Here is a 6,213-nt window from a genome sequence, read left to right as displayed (position 1 = left end):
GAATTTTTTTTTTTTACATCTTTATTGGAGTATAATTGCTTTACAATGGTGTGTTAGTTTCTGCTTTATAACAAAGTGAATCAGTTATACATATACATATGTTCCCATATCTCTTCCCTCTTGCGTCTCCCTCCCTCCCACCCTCCCTATCCCACCCCTCCAGGCGGTCACAAAGCACCGAGCTGATCTCCCTGTGCTATGCGGCTACTTCCCACTAGCTATCTACCTTACGTTTGGTAGTGTATATATGTCCATGCCTCTCTCTCGCTTTGTCACAGCTCACCCTTCCCCTCCCCATATCCTCAAGTCCGTTCTCCAGTAGGTCTGTGTCTCTATTCCTGTCTTACCCCTAGGTTCTTCATGACATTTTTTTCCCTTAAATTCCATATATATGTGTTAGCATACGGTATTTGTCTTTCTCTTTCTGACTTACTTCACTCTGTATGACAGACTCTAGGTCCATCCACCTCACTACAAATAGCTCAATTTCGTTTCTTTTTATGGCTGAGTAATATTCCATTGTATATATGTGCCACATCTTCTTTATCCATTCATCCGATGATGGACACTTAGGTTGTTTCCATCTCCTGGCTATTGTAAATAGAGCTGCAATGAACATTTTGGTACATGACTCTTTTTGAATTATGGTTTTCTCAGGGTATATGCCCAGTAGTGGGATTGCTGGGTCATATGGTATTTGTATTTGTAGTTCTTTAAGGAACCTCCATACTGTTCTCTACAGTGGCTGTATCAATTTACATTCCCACGAACAGTGCAAGAGGGTTCCCTTCTCTCCACACCCTCTCCAGCATTTCTTGTTTCTAGATTTTTTGATGATGGCCATACTGACTGGTGTGAGATGATATCTTATTGTAGTTTTGATTTGCATTTCTCTAATGATTAATGAAGTTGAGCATTCTTTCATGTATTTGTTGGCAGTCTGTATATCTTCTTTGGAGAAATGTCTATTTAGGTCTTCAGCCCATTTTTGGATTGGGTTGTTTGTTTTTTTGTTATTGAGCTGCATGACATTCTTATAAATTTTGGAGATTAATCCTTTGTCAGTTGCTTCATTTGCAAATATTTTATCCCATTCTGAGGGTTGTCTTTTGGTCTTGTTTATGGTTTCCTTTGCTGTGCAAAAGCTTTAAAGTTTCATTAGGTCCCATTTGTTTATTTTTGTTTTTATTTCCATTTCTCTAGGAGGTGGGTCAGAAAGGATCTTGCTGTGATTTATGTCATAGAGTGTTCTGCCTATGTTTTCCTCTAAGAGTTTGATAGTTTCTGGCCTTACATTTAGGTCTTTAATCCATTTTGAGCTTATTTTTGTGTATGGTGTTAGGGGGTGATTTAATCTCATACTTTTACATGTACCTGTCCAGTTTTCCCAGCACCATTTATTGAAGAGGCTGTCCTTTCTCCACTGTACCTTCCTGCCTCCTTTATCAAAGATAAGGTGACCATATGTGCGTGGGCTTATCTCTGGGCTTTCTATCCTGTTCCATTGATCTATCTTTCTGTTTTTGTGCCAGCACCATACTGTCTTGATTACTGTAGCTTTGTAGTATAGTCTGAAGTCAGGGAGCCTGATTCCTCCAGCTCCATTTTTCGTTCTCAAGATTGCTTTGGCTATTCAGGGTGTTTTGTGTTTCCATACAAATGGTGAAATATTTTGTTCTAGTTCTGTGAAAAATACCAGTGGTAGTTTGATAGGGATTGCATTGAATCTGTAGATTGCTTTGGGTAGTATAGTCATTTTCACAATGTTGATTCTTCCAATCCAAGAACATGGTATAGCTCTCCATCTATTTGTATCATCTTTAATTTATTTCATCAGTGTCTTATAATTTTCTGCATACAGGTCTTCTGTCTCCTTAGATAGGTTTATTCCTAGATATTTTATTCTTTTTGTTGCAATGGTAAATGGGAGTGTTTCCTTGATTTCACTTTCAGATTTTTCATCATTAGTGTATAGGAATGAAAGAGGTTTCTGTGCATTAATTTTGTATCCTGCTACTTTACCAAATTCATTGATTAGCTCTAGTAGTTTTCTGGTAGCACCTTTAGGAGTCCCTATGTATAGTATCATGTCATCTGCAAACAGTGACAGCTTTACTTCTTCTTTTCTGATTTGGATTCCTTTTATTTCCTTTTCTTCTCAGATTGCTGTGGCTAAAACTTCCAAAACTATGTTGAATAAGAGTGGTGAGAGTGGGAAACCTTGTCTTGTTCCAGATCTTAGTGGAAATGCTTTTAGTTTTGCACCATTGAGGACAATGTTGGCTGTGGGTTTGTTATATATGGCCTTTATTATGTTGAGGATAGTTCCCTCTATGCCTACTTTCTGCAGGGTTTTTATCATAAATGGGTGTTGAATTTTGTCAAAAGCTTTCTCTGCCTCTATTGAAATGATCATATGGTTTTTCTCCTTCAGTTTGTTAATATGGTATATCACATTGATTGTTTTGCATATACAGAAGCATCCTTGCATTCTTGGAATAAACCCCACTTGATCATGGTGTATGATCCTTTTAATGTGCTGTTGGATTCTGTTTGCTAGTATTTTGTTGAGGATTTTTGCATCTATGTTCATCAGTGATATTGGCCTGTAGTTTTCTTTCTTTGTGACATGCTTGTCTGGTTTTGGTATCAAGGTGATGGTGGCCTCATAAAATGAGTTTGGGAGTGTTCCTCCATCTGCTATATCTTGGAAGAGTTTGAGAAGGATAGGTGTTAGCTCAACTCTAAATGTTTGATAGAATTCGCCTGTGATGCCATCTGGTCCTGGGCTTTTGTTTGTTGGAAGATTTTTAATCACAGTTTCAATTTCAGTGCTTGTGATTGGTCTGTTCATATTTTCTATTTCTTCCTGATTCAGTCTTGGCACATTGTGCATTTCTAAGAATTTGTCCATTTCTTCCAGGTTGTCCATTTTATTGGCATATAATTGCTTGTAGTAATCTCTCATGATCTTTTGTATTTCTCCAGTGTCAGTTGTTACTTCTCCTTTTTCATTTCTAATTCTATTGATTTGAGTCTTCTCCCTTTTTTTCTTGATGAGTCTGGCTAATGGTTTATCAATTTTGTTTATCTTCTCAAACAACCAGCTTTTAGTTTTTATTGATCTTTGCTATCGTTTCCTTCTTTTTCATTTATTTCTGATGTGATTTTTATGATTTCTTTCCTTCTGCTAACTTTGGGGTTTTTTTGTTCTTCTTTCTCTAATTGCTTTAGGTGCAAGGTTAGGTTGTTTATTCGAGATGTTTCCTGTTCCTTAAGGTAGGATTGTATTGCTATAAACTTCCCTCTTAGAACTGCTTTTGTTGCATCCCATAGATTTTGGGTCGTCGTGTCTCCATTGTCATTTGTTTCTAGGTATTTTTTTATTTCCTCTTTGATTTCTTCAGTGATCATTTCGTTATTAAGTAGTGTATTGTTTAGCCTCCATGTGTTTGTATTTTTTACAGATCGTTTCCTGTAATTGATATCTAGTCTCATAGCGTTGTGGTCAGAAAAGATACTTGAAACAATTTCAATTTTCTTAAATTTACCAAGGCTTGACTTGTGACCCAGGATATGATCTATCCTGGAGAATGTTCCATGAGCACTTGAGAAAAATGTGTATTCTGTTGTTTTTGGATGGAATGTCCTATAAATATCAATTAAGTCCATCTTGTTTAATGTGTCATTTAAAGCTTGTGTTTCCTTATTTATTTTCATTTTGGATGATCTTTCCATTGGTGAAAGTGGGGTGTTAAAGTCCCCTACTATGAGGGCTTCCCTGGTGGCACAGTGGTTGAGAGTCCGCGGGTGGTTGGACGCGGGTTCGTGCCAGGTCTGGGAGGATCCCACATGCTGTGGAGCCATGAGCCATGAGCCATGAGCCATGGCTGCTGAGCCTGCGCGTCTGGAGCCTGTGCTCCACAATGGGAGAGGCCACAACAGTGAGAGGCCCGCGTACCGCAAAAAAAAAAAAAAAAAAAAGTCCCCTATTATGAATGTGTTCCTGTTGATTTCCCCTTTTATGGCTCTTAGTATTTGCCTTATGTATTGAGGTGCTCCTATGTTGGGTGCATAAATATTTACAATTGTTATATCTTCTTGGATTGATCCCTTGATCATTATGTAGTGTCCTTCTTTGTCTCGTGTAACAGTCTTTGTTTTAAAGTCTATTTTGTCTGATATGAGAATTGCTACTCCAGCTTTTTTTTGGTTTCCATTTGCATGAAATGTCTTTTTCCATCCCCTTACTTTCAGTCTGTATGTGTCTCTAGGTCTGAAGTGGGTCTCTTGTATACAGCAAATATATGGGTCTTGTTTTTGTATCCATTCAGCCAATCTGTGTCTTTCGGTGGGAGCATTTAGTGCATTTCCATTTAAGGTAATTATCGATATGTATGTTCCTATTCCCATTTTCTTAATTGTTTTGGGTTCGTTATTGAAGGTCTTTTCCTTCTCTTGTGTTTCTTGCCTAGAGAAGTTCCTTTAGCAGTTGTCATAAAGCTGGTTTAGTGGTGCTGAACTCTCTCAGCTTTTGCTTGTCTGTAAAGGTTTCAATTTCTCCATCAAATCTGAATGAGGTCCTTGCTGGGTAGAGTAATCTTGGTTGCAGGTTTTCCTCCTTCATCACTTTAAATATGTCCTGCCACTCCCTTCTGGCTTGCAGAGTTCCTGCTGAAAGATCAGCTGTTAACCTCATGGGGATTCCCTTGTGTGTTATTTGTTGTTTTTCCCTTGCTGCTTTTAATATGTTTTCTTTGTATTTAATTTTTGACAGTTTGATTAATATGTGTCTTGGCATATTTCTCCTTGGATATATCCTGTATGGGACTCTCTGTGCTTCCTGGACTTGATTAACTATTTCCTTTCCCATATTAGGGAAGTTTTCAACTATAATCTCTTCAAATATTTTCTCAGTCCCTTTCTTTTTCTCTTCTTCTTCTGGAACCCCTATAATTCGAATGTTGGTGCGTTTAATGTTGTCCCAGAGGTCTCTGAGACTGTCCTCAGTTCTTTTCATTCTTTTTTCTTTACTCTGCTCTGCAGTAGTTATTTCCACTATTTTATCTTCCAGGTCACTTATCCATTCTTCTGCCTCAGTTATTCTGCTATTGATCCCATCTAGAGTATTTTTACTTTCATTTATTGTGTTGTTCATCATTGTTTGTTTCATCTTTAGTTCTTCTAGGTCCTTGTTAAGTGTTTCTTGAATTTTGTCCATTCTATTTCCAAGATTTTGGATCATCTTTACTATCATTATTCTAAATTCTTTTTCAGGTAGACTGCCTATTTCCTCTTCATTTGTTAGGTCTGGTGGGTTTTTATCTTGCTCCTTCATCTGCTGTGTGTTTTTCTGTCTTCTCATTTTGCTTATCTTACTGTGTTTGGGGTCTCCTTTTTGCAGGCTGCAGGTTCGTAGTTCCCGTTGTTTTTGGTGTCTGTCCCCAGTGGCTAAGGTTGGTTCAGTGGGTTGTGTAGGCTTCCTGGTGGAGGGGACTAGTGCCTGTGTTCTGATGGATGAGGCTGGATCTTGCCTCTCTGGTGGGCAGGTCACGTCTGGTGGTGTGTTCTTGGGTGTCTGTGGACTTATTATGATTTTAGGCAGGCTTTGTGCTAATGGGTTGGGCTGTGTTCCTGTCTTGCTAGTTGTTTGTCATAGGATGTCCAACACTGTAGCTTGCTGGTCGTTGAGTGAAGCTGGGTGCTGGTGTTGCGATGGAGATCTCTGGGAGATTTTCGCCGTTTGATATTATGTGGAGCTGGGAGGTCTCTTGTGGACCAGTGTTCTGAAGTTGGCTCTCCCACCTCAGAGGCACAGAACTGACTCCTGGCTGCAGCACCAAGAGCCTTTCATCCACACAGCTCAGAATAAAAGGGAGAAAAAGTAGAAAGAAAGAATTAGTAGAAGTAGAAAGAAAGAAAGGAGGGAGGGAGGGAGGGAGGAAGGAAGGAGGGAGGGAAGGAAGGAAAAGAAGAAAGAAAGAAGGTAAAGTAAAATAAAATAAAGTAAGATAAAATATAATAAAGTTATTAAAATAAAAAAATAATTATTAAGAAAACAACAACAAAAAAACCCAGACGGATAGAACCCTAGGACAAATGGTGGAAGCAAAGCTATACAGGCAAAATTTCACACAGAAGCATACACATACACACTCACCAAAAGAGGAAAAGGGGAAAAAATCATAAATCTTGCTCTCAAAGTCCACCTCC

General features: G+C 38.5%; 1 long non-coding RNA gene across 1 annotated transcript; it reads left to right on the top strand.

The window, feature by feature from the left end:
* Positions 1-5,715: 5,715 nt before the first annotated feature.
* On the top strand, positions 5,716-5,971 carry LOC309960902. The gene is made up of 2 exons (XR_014326149.1): positions 5,716-5,907; positions 5,939-5,971. It is a non-coding gene; the product is annotated as an uncharacterized lncRNA (long non-coding RNA).
* The last annotated feature ends 242 nt before the right edge of the window (positions 5,972-6,213 follow it).

Source organism: Leucopleurus acutus (genome assembly GCF_964270905.1).
Source record: "Leucopleurus acutus genome assembly, chromosome: 4".
Classification (NCBI taxonomy): Eukaryota; Metazoa; Chordata; class Mammalia; order Artiodactyla; family Delphinidae; genus Leucopleurus; species Leucopleurus acutus.
Note: the sequence above shows the minus strand (reverse complement) of the source record. Positions and strands in the feature narration are given on the sequence as shown.